The sequence below is a fragment of the Habropoda laboriosa genome, unplaced genomic scaffold (genome assembly GCF_001263275.1).
Source record: "Habropoda laboriosa isolate 0110345459 unplaced genomic scaffold, ASM126327v1 scaffold67, whole genome shotgun sequence".
Lineage (NCBI taxonomy): Eukaryota > Metazoa > Arthropoda > Insecta > Hymenoptera > Apidae > Habropoda > Habropoda laboriosa.
Window position 1 is genome coordinate 4317101 of NW_017100242.1, and position 15730 is coordinate 4332830.

The window sequence follows — 15730 nt, forward strand, 5'->3', positions numbered from 1 at the left end:
TGAAAATATTATTGAATTTATAATTATTGAAAATACAGAATATTGGTCAATTGGCAAAAAAATTGTTCTCTACATTCTCCAGTAGGATACTATCCATTAATAATCAAATTATGCGTCACATGACAAGAATTTCAACCCATTAGTTACCGAACCGAGTCTCGCAAAGCAAGAATTTCTAATGAAAATCCTGAAAGCAAATGTAGCTCGACGAAAAGTGGAGAAGAAAAGAGCCACAGAGAGGTATACGAATAAGAACGACACGGATACACGCTCGTTTCTTCGTTATTATATCTTCGAGCCTTCCCTTTCTTCTTCACTTTTCCTGAAACAGCTCATCGTTGCCCTCACTCGTTACTCCACAACTCGATTATACCTTCTTTGACTACGCAATCTCGACAACCCCTCAATTCAGCCAATTAATTAGTACTTAATGAACAAGCTTTGAACTGCATTCTCCGTCGTCTTCGTTGTCTCTCAGACGTAGACAACGAGAACCTAAGATGGATCACCGAAAACGCCCAGGGATGGGGAAGCCGCATCTCGTTCTGCCGTCTCGGAGCACAATTTTATACATATTTTCGTTCGAGTTTATACCAACGACCGCGATTGCTTCTAGCTCTAGACAAGATAATCGTGATTTTTCATTGATAATACTATCAACCCTCTCGCTACGGCAGATTTTAACGCGTGACGTGGGTGACCGATGGTAAATTTTTAACCATCGCTGCAAAATTTGTCACTTTAGCCGTATCGTTTTGAAATTCAGTTCGTTAAGTTAAGATGGAAGTGCGTGAAGGATGAAATCAAGTATTAAATTAAGGTGGAACTGCGCAAAACGGCTCCAAATTTTCAAAACGCCTATAGGCGCCAATAGCGATGAAAGGGTTGAATTGTCCTATCAGTAATGTTGTTATTTATCCTATTTTATAATAGATGAACATCAGTAGGAGTTCCCTTAACGCCGGACAACACCTAATATCGGACATTAGTTATATCTGCAATAATTGAAACGCTACTGAGCCGTTATTCTGCGTATCTCCTAGAGGAGATAAAAGGAATGAAAATCAGTTTTCTACGCGTTTCAGTCGCGAGTGCACAGGTAGAGAGATTTATTTAGGAAAAACCTTAAGCGTTCGGTGCTAGGGGAACTCCCCCTACCTATTTTATTAACCCTTTTACTATTTGGTAAATAATTAATTGGTAATAATTAACGAATGGAATTTCGGAAGTGACGTGGTGTAAAAGTAATTATCACACTAAGGTTACTTAACAGAAATATATATTTATTTAAATCAGATAACGCTTAAACTATTTTTAATTCATAGGCGACACGATGCATGTAGAAAGGATGTCCACGATAAACTTTTTCGGGACTCCCTTAAGTAGCCCCTTTTTCCCTGGGAAAGTCCCAGGAAGTGGGGGCGCGGGCCTGCATTGCCAAGGCGATACTCTTGTCCTCGAGGACGAAGAAACCCGGAGATGTTTGGAAAACATCTCTCGACTCTTCGCCTCGAGGGCCAAGAGTCGCCCAGGCCTAGGTACGTAGGCCCCCCGTGGCGATCGCCACAGAATGTATTATAATTAAAATATATTTATCAATACATGTATGTACTGTAAGGCGCCGTGCGACGCGCCTAGGCAGCGACCGCAGGACCCGAGCCGCAGGGGCACCTAGACAAGGAGCAGCGCAGGCTGCACCCCCACCCTAAGGCTTGCACGGTCCTAACGGCCGAAGAACCATATAAAAACGGATAAAGGGCAGAGGCCCACACAATATCGTACATAGCCATCGACGAGTGAACCGACGTTATTAAGCGCCTGTAATTCTTTACTCTTACAGTACGATTTATTTCTACGTTAGTTTCGATAAATTTCATCCATTTTTTAGCAGATACTGAATATGAATTTTGAAGGTAGTAGATATTGATTTCTTAGCATAAGCAAGTAGCAAAATTTGCTGCTCTCCTATGGTAAAAAGATCTTCGAGTGCAAAGGGTTAATTGTGATGGACATACGGTGCAAGAAAAATATAAAACCCCTTGAATTAAGGGATGATAGGTATATGTTTCTCGATTTCGAAAAGTCGATATTTTAAACGACACGAAGAAGAAAGAATTCCACGGAAACATGCGAGTTCTTTTGGAAATTATCGCGGCGCAAATGCGCGCAATAAAAATTCAGCCATCGTGCGGCTTAGGCGAGGGGATGGTCGCAATAAAAAGGGACAGATCTGCGTGAACAACGAAAGGTGAACGCTAATGAAATATTAATGACACCCGTCACGTGCTGCAGCTCCAGCTGGACCAGAGATTGCGCTCATTTTTTCGAATTCACCGAGCCTTTTTTCTTCCTGAAACGCGGTATAGAAACTGCGTGGTTGTAACTGTTACCCCGCGTGACGTGGAATCACGTAAATTGGCAAGTAAACGCATTTTTCAGATGAAGAGATTGAACACGTCTCGTGTAGTTTTTATACGAGCAGTTCGGAATAGTAAGGTGCTACACGCTGCGAAACTCTATTTTGTATCGCGAAAGATACTATTTATTGCGGTTGTTTCTTATCAATATCACAAATGTTTAATACTTGGGATATCACCAGTTAAATAATCAAATTTGGAAAATATATTTATGAATAGAAAAAGGAAAAAAGATAAACTTATTTAACACACACTCTGTGCTGAAGCATTTTAAGCTATTTTTTTGTACGCCTCGAACGCTTGTTTTTGTTTCTTATTTCGGGTTCTTTCTGATTAAATCTGATTTTCTATGCCAAATTTTATATTTATCACTTTATTTAGTATGTTTGGAAAAGGTAAGCGACTGTTTGTGATTCATATGCACTGTGTGGTACAAAATGTGTTAAAAGAGTAGAACTTAACTGGACTACACTTTCTAAAGCCATTCTGTCAGAAAGAACTCTAAACTCAGCGTAGGGTGGGCGTAAAATTCACTAAAACGTGTCTATGTTAATACAAGTCTATATCCGCGTTATCGGAGCGTCGTTCGCAAAAAGTGTGCTTCGAGGGTCTCGCGAAGACGCGTCGTCCTGCCGATCCCTGTCCACCCCTACGCGAACAGGCCCAGGGAAAGACCCAAAGGGGCGGAGTCACCCCCACCGAGCGCGCTGGGCCTTGCTTCAAGGTGCTCGCTTCACCGTCTCCGGGACGGATTTTCTCACAATTCTGTATATTTTCTTTCATAAAACATCCACAGAAAGATAAATTCTCAAAAATTGTATAATTCACACGATCGTAGATTACTGTCGTTTATTTTAACAAATAAAATACTTTTATAACGTAAAAATTCATTTATTGCAAGAAAATGAAAAAGTGTTCATCTTCACTGAAGAATCGGTCAGTCCTCACTCGCCTGACTATAATTATTCTTGTTGATGGCGCACAAGCTAAACGCTTTTAGGGATGGTTCCGATAGGGGGCACGTCGAATAAGCGACCTCTGTCACGTCTAGCTGATCGAGAGAGAGAGAGAAAAGAGAAAAGAAAAAATAAAGAGGGCGAAGAAAGAAGGAAGAGAAGCTGGCAAAGAGGCGCACGAAGAAAGTGAAAGCTTTATTTATACCTGTGACATTCTGTTTATTTTAGCTGACACCGCCTCTCCCGTAAGTAACGACACACTCCGTCACGTGCTACACTTCATCCACGTTCCATCCATTCTTAAGATCGTTCTGTGTGGTTACGTCATCTCTCGGTGAACTGTCGTCCCGATAGTCGAATTACAATCGATAGTCGAGTTACGACGTATCGATCAGTCTAGCCCTTTGAAGTAGCCGCGAACGTTATCGTGTCCCCGAAATACGGGCGCAAGTATTTTCGACGAGAGAAATGAAAGAATTTCAGAGAAAAAGGTAGACAGATTTACAGGTGGTTATATTTTTGAGAAATTTAAACACAAGGTTTGCTAATTTCTTAGTGCAATGTAGCTACTGAACCTTTGCGTAAAATATCTACCGAAGAAAAGAAATTAGAAATGAAAGTGTAAGATTCGTGAAGATAGAGAAATTTAGAGGTGATTATGTTTGAAAAATTTGAACGCAAGGTTGCTAATTTTTTATTGCAATGTAGCTATTGAATTTTTGCGTAAAACAACATTTACCGAAGAAAAGAAATTAGAAATAAATGTGTAAGACTGATGAAATTCTACAAAAGATCGTACATAGGTGTATCAGATTGAATTAAAATGTACAAACAGCGCTTGCTTAATTTTTTGAAAAAGAAAAACCAACTGTCTCGTAAAACACGACCTTTGGAAACATCAAAAATTCGAAGGATTCATTAACTAACCGAGCCTACCGCAATTGCCTAACGAAGTGAAACACGCTCAAAGAGTCGTTTATTAAAACAGAGCAAAAGTACTGACATAAATTGCAGTCTGGCTTGTCTCACCGAGGTAATCGTAATTACATCATTCTCGCGCAACGTCAAGAATTGCATTACTCATAATTCGCGGAGATTAAGTATTATGGAAATGTTCCTGTTATAATCTATTTCGCGAAGGCATCGTGGAAGGCGCAATTTCAACTCGCTAACCCTTTCGCTGTAACGAGCCAACTGTTTTTGCAATTAAAGACACCGTTGATGAAATGGAAATGAAGCTGACTGTTTTTGTGTCAGCATATTTGTATGCGGAAGTATTATATTTCAATGTTTAATGTAATTAATCCACGAGGATATTGCAAAATTATTTTCATGTTAGAATAACAGGGAAAAAGTCGGTATATTGACGATAACAGAATGTGACAGATTCTGGTCAAGATGCGATAAAAACAGTCGTTTCAGTAACGAAAATTCTAATTTTCCTTTTAATTCATAAAACTGAAGATTACCAAATTTTATTAATCTACCCGACTAGAATTTCAGTTAGGCAGATATTAGGTCCGCATTAAGCTAGCCTAATTTGCCTGTTAGGCCCACATGCGGTATGTAACGCGGAATATTCGCGACTACCTAATTCGGAAAGCCGCTATCCAATGAGGCCCATATTAGAATAGCTTTATTAGGCTGACATTGGGAGACATTAATGAAATCTCACGAGGAATACCTCATCAAGACACTGTATGGATTAAATTGTAAAAACTTTCGCGAGCGTACGTCCGACACTGAGATGTCTGTAAATATTCCTACATATAAGTTTGAGAGCCATCCCCATTTCAGCCACGTATGGCAACTGTTAGGAATGCCCAACCTAAGCGTGCGCTCGGCCACCCCCATTTGGGCCACGTATGGCAACTGTTAGGAATGCCCAACTTAGGCATGCATCATTCCTTCCGAATTAGGACCTAATGCGGTAACGATTAGACTTGCAGCATTTAGGTATGCCTAACTGAAATTCTAGTCGGGTATAATACATTAGCTTTTCTTTCTTAATATAGCACCAAAATAGTAAATAGGTGACGTTTAGACAGATAGTCAGGAAAAGGAATCATACGTGAAGGGGTTAAGTATCACTGATGTGATAAAAATTTTCAAAATTAATTTCACCGAAGGTTCTCCACATTTTCTATTAAAATATGAACCTACACACAGCTATTCTTCTTCAAAATAATTTTTCTCACAAATTACAAATTTCGTGTTTCCAGCTTCATTTTTGCGACAACGAAGCTTCTTGCGAGAATATTTCGTTCGACACTTTCTTTTCGATTGCACCATGATGTCCGGTAAACTTAGTACACAAACCATAAAAACGTTCAATTCTACTATATCGCAAACAATCCACGTTATCTCATACATACCCAATTCCTAAAAAGTTTCTCGTCCAACCTCCTTCTACGTCGACAAACGCATATCGATTTCACGAGCGACGCGGTAATTCCTGTCGTTTATCGAACTCTAATTTCGGAATTGCGGCTTTGTGAAATATCAGCGTCTGTCGGCCATCGACGTAGCAATTGCGGCGAAATAAATCATGAGGGAGAGGATCGATTTCGGCATGGACATGGAACGTGGACAATATCGCGAAGCGTTTGTCGCTGCTGCTTACGGGATCAGGAAACACGAAGGAGAAACGTAGCCGTTCGCGGTTAAGCGTTACGAGTCAGATAAGCTTTATCTTATCGAGCCGGGCCCGAAACACTTCGAACTCAGTTATGCACTTGTGTATATGCGCGAACACCGCGGTGGTTTATTAGAAACATACTGTGTCGTATACCTTGCGTCGGTTCGCAAACTTGCATCGCGATGAAAAAATTTGTATACTTTTTAACGAGGTGCGAAGAACGTCGATGGATGAGATTCGGTTTATCGCTTTGATTCGGTGCGTGGACTGATTGAAAACTTGGTTTCCTGTCGATTGATGTTCGGAATAAGATTGACTGGAATTTCGGAAGAGGAGAAGAATCTTAGAAGAATTACAGTACATTCTTCACAACTGTCAGACCGCAAGGAAGCTAAACCTGACACTCGTAGAATCAGGGACTACGTTTTCGAGCCTCGCGACCGTCTTTGTAATTTGCCGAACGTAGACAACCACAGCGAATAAAAGATAAGCATGAAACGTAAGTCGAGGCAACCCAGCGATTTAAATATCAACTTTTTTAATTTTACGATTTTTTATCCCGAAATTTTTCTTAACATATTGATGAGATTTTTCTCATGAAAATGATATCAAACACGATATAATTTGAACAACATTTACTTATTAACACGTTCACTGTCACACCAGATTTACAGGTTGCTGTTAGGCGGCCACAAGACAATACATTTTAAGCATAGGATTATAGTATTATGCTTTATAATTATTTTTTTTCAATTGAAAATAATGTCTAGCTAGCTATGACGTTCAAAATTTTTAGTTAACAACATTTATTTTATTTTAATTATTCTAAACATTTGAGGCACTCCAGTCACTGATGACCACCATGACCATATCGAGGAAACAATAACACTAACACGTTACCCAGATTATCCAAAAATTGAAGAAGTTACTTTTAAAATTGAACATTCTACGGTGTTTCGAGAGATTTGATAATCATAGTCGAACCTTAAACGAACGTTCAAACGAAGAAAATTTTCCAAAAATCATTTCGTACGTTATTAATCGATAAAACAAAAATTCATTGTTGAAAAATAAATATTTCCTGAAAATCTTCATCTTCCATACAAGATTCAAGATTTTCCCTAATTAAGAGTAATTTCAAAAGATTATCTGTATAAGCTATTATTTCAATACGCGATGCACTGACTCTAGTATTTACTAAAATTCAAAAATTCTCGTATAAATTCCGAAAATAGATTATTAATTACGGTAAACTACTGAGACGGTTTAATTAAGGGTGGGCATGGTGCTGCTTTAGTTTGAAATGATTTATAAACACATAATTAACAGAGGAAAAACCGTGAAACGGCAAAACGTCTACATTCTAATTGTTATAACATGTAAACAGAACTTTAAATTTAGTGTAAACAGAAAAAATATATAATACAATTTATTTCACGGTATTGCAACAAATAAACGTTGAATCAATATTTAATTCGTATAAAAACAATTATTTAACGTAATAATTTTACCTTCACTATGGCTATTTTAAATTTACGACCAAGGGTCAACCTGATTTCTAATCCTTACGAACTTTAAATTCAGTCTAAACTGAGAAAATATATAATACAATTTATTTCACGGTATTGCAACAAATAAACGTTGAATCAATATTTAATTCGTATAAAAACAATTATTTAACGTAATAATTTTACCTTCACTATGGCTATTTTTAATCTACGACCACAGGTCAACCTGATTTCTAATCCTTACGAACTTTAAATTCAGTCTAAACTGAGAAAATATATAATACAATTTATTTCATGGTATTGCAACAAACAAACGTTGAATAGATTCTTAATTCGTATAGAAACATTTATTTAAAATAATAATTTCACCTTCACTATGGCTATTTTAAATTTACGACCAAGGGTCAACCTGATTTTTAATCCTCCGAACTTGATTTCACAACGAGAAAGTAATAAGATCGTTGAAACGTACTTATTTGTCAAAGAAACTTGCAAAAATGTATAAATAATAATATGTAATGTTTTAACAAATTTTTGGAAGTATAAATTAATAATAAAATTGTGAAAATTAATAAATTATACGTTATTATAACATTAATAGAATTATGACTAAACCGAAGTTCGAAGTCGAGTATTTAAAGTCTGATATTACGTGCCTAGCGAGTGCCGGTAATTGTTAAAATTTGTTTAATAATTAGTAATAGAAATTCTAATTGATTCTAATGTATACAAGTGTTACAAGAAGGCTGAGTGTGTACAGGGTGGACATAGGCTAGCTAGTAGCCCCCGACCACTCTATTCACATCTCAGAACCTTCAGGTCAAAATACGCCGCGAAGTGTCTATGGCCCAGTATAAAGGGTGAATAAATTCGCGGGACATCAGCGGGTCCTTATATACCTGCGGTACCCTCTCCCCAAAGTCATTAGCAAAATCGTCGGTTAGGTCAGGCGGGAATCGACTATTTTTCGCGGGAAACCGATTACTTTTCGCGGGAAATTTCTGTTCTTAATTTATTACTTGCAACAATCTATTATAACGCTACATAGAATCATTTATACGTTTCTATAACTTTCTTCAATGGATAACTACGTTTCAATGTCCTCGTTACTTACTGGTGGTTTAATTAATTTGCTAAGGATTAAAAATCAGGTTGACCTGTGGTCGTAGATTAAAAATAACCATAGTACAGCTAAATTTATCGTGTTAAATAATTCTTTTTACACGAATGAAAAATGTATTCAACGTTTGTTTGTTATAATATCGTGAAATGTATTATTTGTGCAGTTCTGTGCATTTTCTGTGCAGTTCAATCTAATTTACTTAAATTTACATTGCGAGACAGTATACTGTAACAAGTAGTAACAAGCAAACGTTGAATAAATTCCTAATTCGTATTAAAAAAATTATTTAACACAATAATTTCAGCTTTATTATGATTATTCTTGATAAATGACCACAGGTCAACTTGATTTTTAATCCCTACGAAATTAATTTAACCACGAGTAAGTAACGAGAACGCTAAAACGTATGTTTCCATTGAAGAATATTGTAAAAACGTATAAATTGTTATATCCAATGTTATAACAAATTGTTATAAATTTATACCAAAAAATTGTGAGAATTAATAAATTATACGTTATTATAACATTACAATAGAATGCGAAATAGAATTACGAAAGAATCGGCGATTTTCTGCGAAAAACGAAGGATTTCCCGCGAAAAGTGACCGATTCCCGCGAGAAATTATCGATTTCCCGCGAAAAGTGATCGATCTCCCGCGAAAAGTAGTCCGTTTCCCGCGAAAAGAAGGTTTCCCGCCTGACCTAACCGACGATTTTGCTAATGACTTTGGGGAGAGGGTACCGAGGGTATATAAGGACCCGCCGATGTCCCGCGAAATCATTTACCCTTTATACTGGGCCCTAGACACTTCGCGGCGTATTTTGACCTGAAGGTTCTGAGATGTGAATAGAGTGGTCGGGGGCTACTAGCTAGCCTATGTCCACCCTGTACACACTCAGCCTTCTTGTAACACTTGTATACATTAGAATCAATTAGAATTTCTATTACTAATTATTAAACAAATTTTAACAATTACCGGCACTCGCTAGGCACGTAATATCAGACTTTAAATACTCGACTTCGAACTTCGGTTTAGTCATAATTCTATTAATGTTATAATAACGTATAATTTATTAATTTTCACAATTTTATTATTAATTTATACTTCCAAAAATTTGTTAAAACATTACATATTATTATTTATACATTTTTGCAAGTTTCTTTGACAAATAAGTACGTTTCAACGATCTTATTACTTTCTCGTTGTGAAATCAAGTTCGGAGGATTAAAAATCAGGTTGACCCTTGGTCGTAAATTTAAAATAGCCATAGTGAAGGTGAAATTATTATTTTAAATAAATGTTTCTATACGAATTAAGAATCTATTCAACGTTTGTTTGTTGCAATACCATGAAATAAATTGTATTATATATTTTCTCAGTTTCGACTGAATTTAAAGTTCGTAAGGATTAGAAATCAGGTTGACCTGTGGTCGTAGATTAAAAATAGCCATAGTGAAGGTAAAACTATTACGTTAAATAATTGTTTTTAGACGAATTAAATATTGATTTAACGTTTATTTGTTGCAATACCGTGAAATAAATTGTATTATATATTTTTTCTGTTTACACTGAATTTAAAGTTCGTAAGGATTAGAAATCAGGTTGACCTGTGGTCGTAGATTAAAAATAGCCATAGTGAAGGTAAAATTATTACCTTAAATAATTGTTTTTATACGAATTAAATATTGAGTCAACGTTTATTTGTTGCAATACCGTGAAATAAATTGTATTATATATTTTCTCAGTTTAGACTGAATTTAAAGTTCGTAAGGATTAGAAATCAGGTTGACCTGTGGTCGTAGATTAAAAATAGCCATAGTGAAGGTAAAATTATTACCTTAAATAATTGTTTTTATACGAATTAAATATTGAGTCAACGTTTATTTGTTGCAATACCGTGAAATAAATTGTATTATATATTTTTTCTGTTTACACTAAATTTAAAGTTCTGTTTACATGTTATAACAATTAGAATGTAGACGTTTTGCCGTTTCACGGTTTTTCCTCTGTTAATTATGTGTTTATAAATCATTTCAAACTAAAGCAGCACCATGCCCACCCTTAATTAAACCGTCTCAGTAGTTTACCGTAATTAATAATCTATTTTCGGAATTTATACGAGAATTTTTGAATTTTAGTAAATACTAGAGTCAGTGCATCGCGTATTGAAATAATAGCTTATACAGATAATCTTTTGAAATTACTCTTAATTAGGGAAAATCTTGAATCTTGTATGGAAGATGAAGATTTTCAGGAAATATTTATTTTTCAACAATGAATTTTTGTTTTATCGATTAATAACGTACGAAATGATTTTTGGAAAATTTTCTTCGTTTGAACGTTCGTTTAAGGTTCGACTATGATTATCAAATCTCTCGAAACACCGTAGAATGTTCAATTTTAAAAGTAACTTCTTCAATTTTTGGATAATCTGGGTAACGTGTTAGTGTTGACGATACACTTTCGAGTATAGACGTTAAAGTTCATAGAGTGGTCGGGGGCTACTAGCTAGCCTATGTCCACCCTGTACACACTCAGCCTTCTTGTAACACTTGTATACATTAGAATCAATTAGAATTTCAATACAATAGACTGAATAACAATTCATTTTAACTAATACCTATTAGAAATTTTTTTTTTTTTTACGTGGGGGTAGGCCGCCTCTATGTGATAAACAATTGGCAACCAAACGGTGGCTCGCTAAAGCGATATATTATGAAATTAAATTAATCACTCAATAAGTTTTAACGTTAGATTGTTTCCTCGATATGGCCATGGTGGTCATCAGTGACTGGAGTGCCTCAAATGTTTAGAATAATTAAAATAAAATAAATGTTGTCAACTAAAAATTTTGAACGTCATAGCTAGCTAGACATTATTTTCAATTGAAAAATAAAAATTATTAAGCATAATACTATAATCCTATGCTTGAAATGTATTTTCTTGTGGCCGCCTGACAGCAACCTGTAAATCTGGCGCGACAGTGAACGTGTTAATAAGTAAATGTTCAAATTATATCGTGTTTGATATCATTTTCATGAGAAAAATCTCACCAACATGTTAAAAAAAATTCCAGATGAAGAAAGTAAAATTAAAGAAATTATATTTTTCTATTATGATTTGTCGAGCCGTGAAATCTCGACGCCTTGTACACTCAATCAAGAGAGTTTACACTAGCAAAAAGGTATTGCGTCCATACGGAGAGCTTCGGCAGGGAGTATTCGGCACTCAAAGGGTTTAAATAGAGGGAGGGAGAATGAAAGTGGCGTGGAAAGATGAGGTGGCTGCATTTGGCGCCTTGTACACTCAATCAAGAGAGTTTACACTAGCAAAAAGGTATTGCGTCCATACGGAAAGCTTCGGCAGGGAGTATTCGGCACTGAAAGGGTTTAAATAGAGGGAGGGAGAATGAAAGTGGCGTGGAAAGATGAGGTGGCTGCATTTGGAGATTTGATACGAAAGAAGGAGAAGGTTAGTTTGGTAATTAAGAAGTCAACACAGTGGATGGTAAAATTATGTCTAAGCTAACGTCGTTCGATTATGGTTTTACTGAAGGTACGCACGTCTGACAGTCGTAGATCCTTCAGACCTGTTTTACAATCCTTTCAATATGAAATGTTCCATAGAGAACATACTAAATTATATCCTAAGCCAGTTAGGTTCTTTGATCATCGAACCTGTTCTCTATAAATTGCATCGAACGGACGTGTCAGTATTTTCTACAAAAATTTGCGTTTCAGAATCAGCTACATGTGTGATAAGTAGACTACAGATTTTTATGCAAATTCATATTTTCACAAATGTAATTAAAAAAAATAGAAGCTAGATAGGCAATTGTTTTAAACACGTACTATATTTCATTCTACATTCTATATGTCATTATTTGCATTCTGTGCATTTTATCTTCAAATTTTCCATAAATGCATAAAAATCGTCAGTCCAGCGATAACTGATAAAGTATGTTAAAATTTTGAAGGCTCATCGACGAGCCACGAATGATTACACACATAGTCCTCGCTTAACACTTTCACCGGCAGCCGAAAAATCGTAAAAGGCACGTCCTGTGTCACCGTTTTATAGTCTCAGGCCAGACATGTACACACAGAAACGCCGCCTCCGTATTCAACGGAGGATTCGTGGGTGGTAGAGAGTCGTCCATCGCACAGAGGGACATCAACTTTTGATGTCGCAGCGGTGACGGATCGATACATACACCGTCGGACATTCTCTGTCGACGATGCTTCGACGACGGCAGGAAACACACGGTATATCGCCTATGGCAAGTTACGAAGTCCACCATCCTTTAACCGAAGTGGCCTTCCAATGGTCGTGTGCCACTGGTCCGTTGGCTCCCGGCGTTAGCCATACATCGATTCGTCCATGAAAGCATACCTTGTGGTTCCCAGTAATCGTGCGGCATTGGTTTGTCCACGTTAGCCTATTCGTCGGTCCCCACTGTGTTAGCCATACACCAGTTCATCGAATCCTGCACTGCAATTCCAATTTAACCACGAACCTAAGGTCACACCATTGTGCTTGCAGTTCTCGATTTTCTATTGTTTGGCGAAATTTCATTTTGCTGGGAATTTTTATTAGGAAACTATGTTAACGTTTTTACGTTTATATTTTCGTGATTTAGGTTCACTGTGCAGTGATTAAAATTTGAAGGGATTTAGCTCGAATTTTATGCAATCCAAACTTAACCGAAATCTAAGGTCACGCCATTGTGATGTTCTCGCAGCCATAAAACACTATTTTTGATTAATTTATTATTCCTTCTTGATTTTCTATTGTTTAAAGAAATTGCATTTTGCCTGAAATTTTCGTATTAACGAAGTCAAAAAAAATAACGTCTTTCCATTTATTTCCTCGTGATTTAGGTACGTTCACTGTGCGATGCTTAAAATTCGACCAGATTCGACTCTGATAATCTTCTTTTCACATCGTTACATCGTATTACTCAAATACACTTCAAGAAAACTGACGATATCCAAATATCAACAATTTAGTCGAATGACCAGCCTTCTCTTAAGCATGATTCACAAAAGAGTCAACATGATAAGCGATGTCTTCCAAATTCCTTTGAAACAAATTAGTCAGCGTGTACCTTCCAAAGTAAAGTCCAAATCCTCAACATCGATTTATTCGACCCGTCAAAAAAATATCTCGATTAAAAACAGAAAACATAAGAAATTTTAACTTCCAATTCGAATATGTGCTACAGCACACTTCTACACCGATGTCTGTTACATATTTGAAACTCTCTATATTCAAGGGATGACACAGTCGTTAACGTGTCAGTCAACATCTCTCCCTAACAACGTTCTTTATCTTCGTCTGGAAACGAGTTCGAACTTTCGCCCCAGTTTTCAGGATCGTTTCGCGTATAATCGCGCGGAAGTTTCTAAAACGCGCTTCTAAAACAACACGCACGGCCTCGCGTTCTCTGTAGATCTGTCGTTAACGAGACTTTATTCAGGTTTTCGTCCCGCTTGAATATGCATCGAGCAAGCACGGCCCGCGAAAAAGTAGATCACAAGGATCAGCGGGTAAATAGAGCCAACTTTCTCGCAAGTTCGCCGCCGTACCAAATTGTTCCGTCGAGGAAATCGGCGTTACCGTCCATTGAAAGTTTACCCACGGAATAATATGGGACTTGGAAATTAAGTTTATTCGCGTGCATTAAAGGGGAACGATTTTAAATCTCGCTTGGCGCCGGGAAGCCGTTTAATTACACGTTTTAAGCAAAGATCGTTTTGTCTTTGTACAGATATGTATGTATGCCGAGTGGAAAGGATATTTGCATAGTGTTCCTTTCGTTTTGGTTATTTCGAGGCTGATCGTTGGGTATACGAGTGGGTTACTTCTTAAAGGAACAATAGAAATTTTGAAATTTTCATTTTGGAAGCTTTCGTTTAGAAGTTTTCATTTAGAAATTTTAATCAGAAGTTTAGGCGAATTTACAAGTGATCGGGAAAGAGAAATTGGGAATGTTGGATCCCGGGGGATGGAACGTGTACAACACTTTATCAAATCTGAACAAGAGTCTAAACACGTTGTGAATCGTACAAAGATATGGAAAATAATGAGTGCCGGCACTTTTGAGGTTGTTACATATATAGGGGTTGGAAAAGGGCGTGGAAGGGACTAGAGAGGGGTTGAGGTAAAAGGTCTAGGAAAGTGGCAAAGGTTCTAGGTGACTATGAACTGACTGCAAAATATTTGGAAGAAACGAGTGTTCGCGATGCGCTGGCGTTTACGAATCGCAATGTGCTTATTGCGAAACCGATAATTGTCCCTCTTTTCAGTCAGACCATTTAACCCTTTCGCGACGGCGGAACTAGCCATCAGTACGCCAGTAACGAACGGGTCGTCGTGCCATTAGTGCACACCATACACATTAAGAGTGTCTCGCGTTTTTCGAGCTCTCAGTGTGTACGTGTAAAATCTTAGAGGATTTCGTTGGAACAAACGAAAACGCCTTGTCCTGTATTTTAACATAAATCTTCACTTTGAGTTGTTGAGGCGCGAGCCAATGCGACGCGCTTAGTGGATGCCGGATATAACCGGCGCTAGCCATGTGAAGCATTTAGTGGATGCCGGATATAACCGGCGCTAGTCGCGAAAGGGTTAAGGAATCTACTCGGGATAGGGGACTCGGGTAGTGCTCGGAAGATTGACTATTAATGCACAACAGTTGCTGTTAAAACTATGTATTTGTGAACGAACGCGAACAGAGCGCGAAATTTCTAAGCTTACCGATCGGAAAATTGTATGTCGTGTAGTGTTCGCTATTTTATAAACTACGTGTGTGTTGTGATTGGTGGTGTGAAGCTGTCGTAGGTGGTGGGTGTGGTGATTGGTTTTTTCGGTGTGTTTGGAGTGTGTCTGGTGGTGGTGCGAAAGTGGGGAATTTGTTCTTACATTTGTTACATTGCTTGTCGAAGGTCTGTTTATTATCTTAGGTCATGTGGTGTTCAGGTGTGAGAGGCGACGAGTTTTTGTGTGTCGTAAAGTAATTTCCGTGCCGGCTAAGACCTCGCTTTTTTGGACGTGCTGGTCTATCGGGAATACCGATGTATTGTT

At 37.4% G+C, this 15730-nt stretch overlaps 1 protein-coding gene across 4 annotated transcripts in view; it reads left to right on the forward strand.

The window, feature by feature from the left end:
* LOC108572085 (CUGBP Elav-like family member 2) overlaps positions 1-15730 on the forward strand; it is a 471722-nt gene that overhangs the window by 365493 nt on the left and 90499 nt on the right. The window lies entirely within an intron of this gene.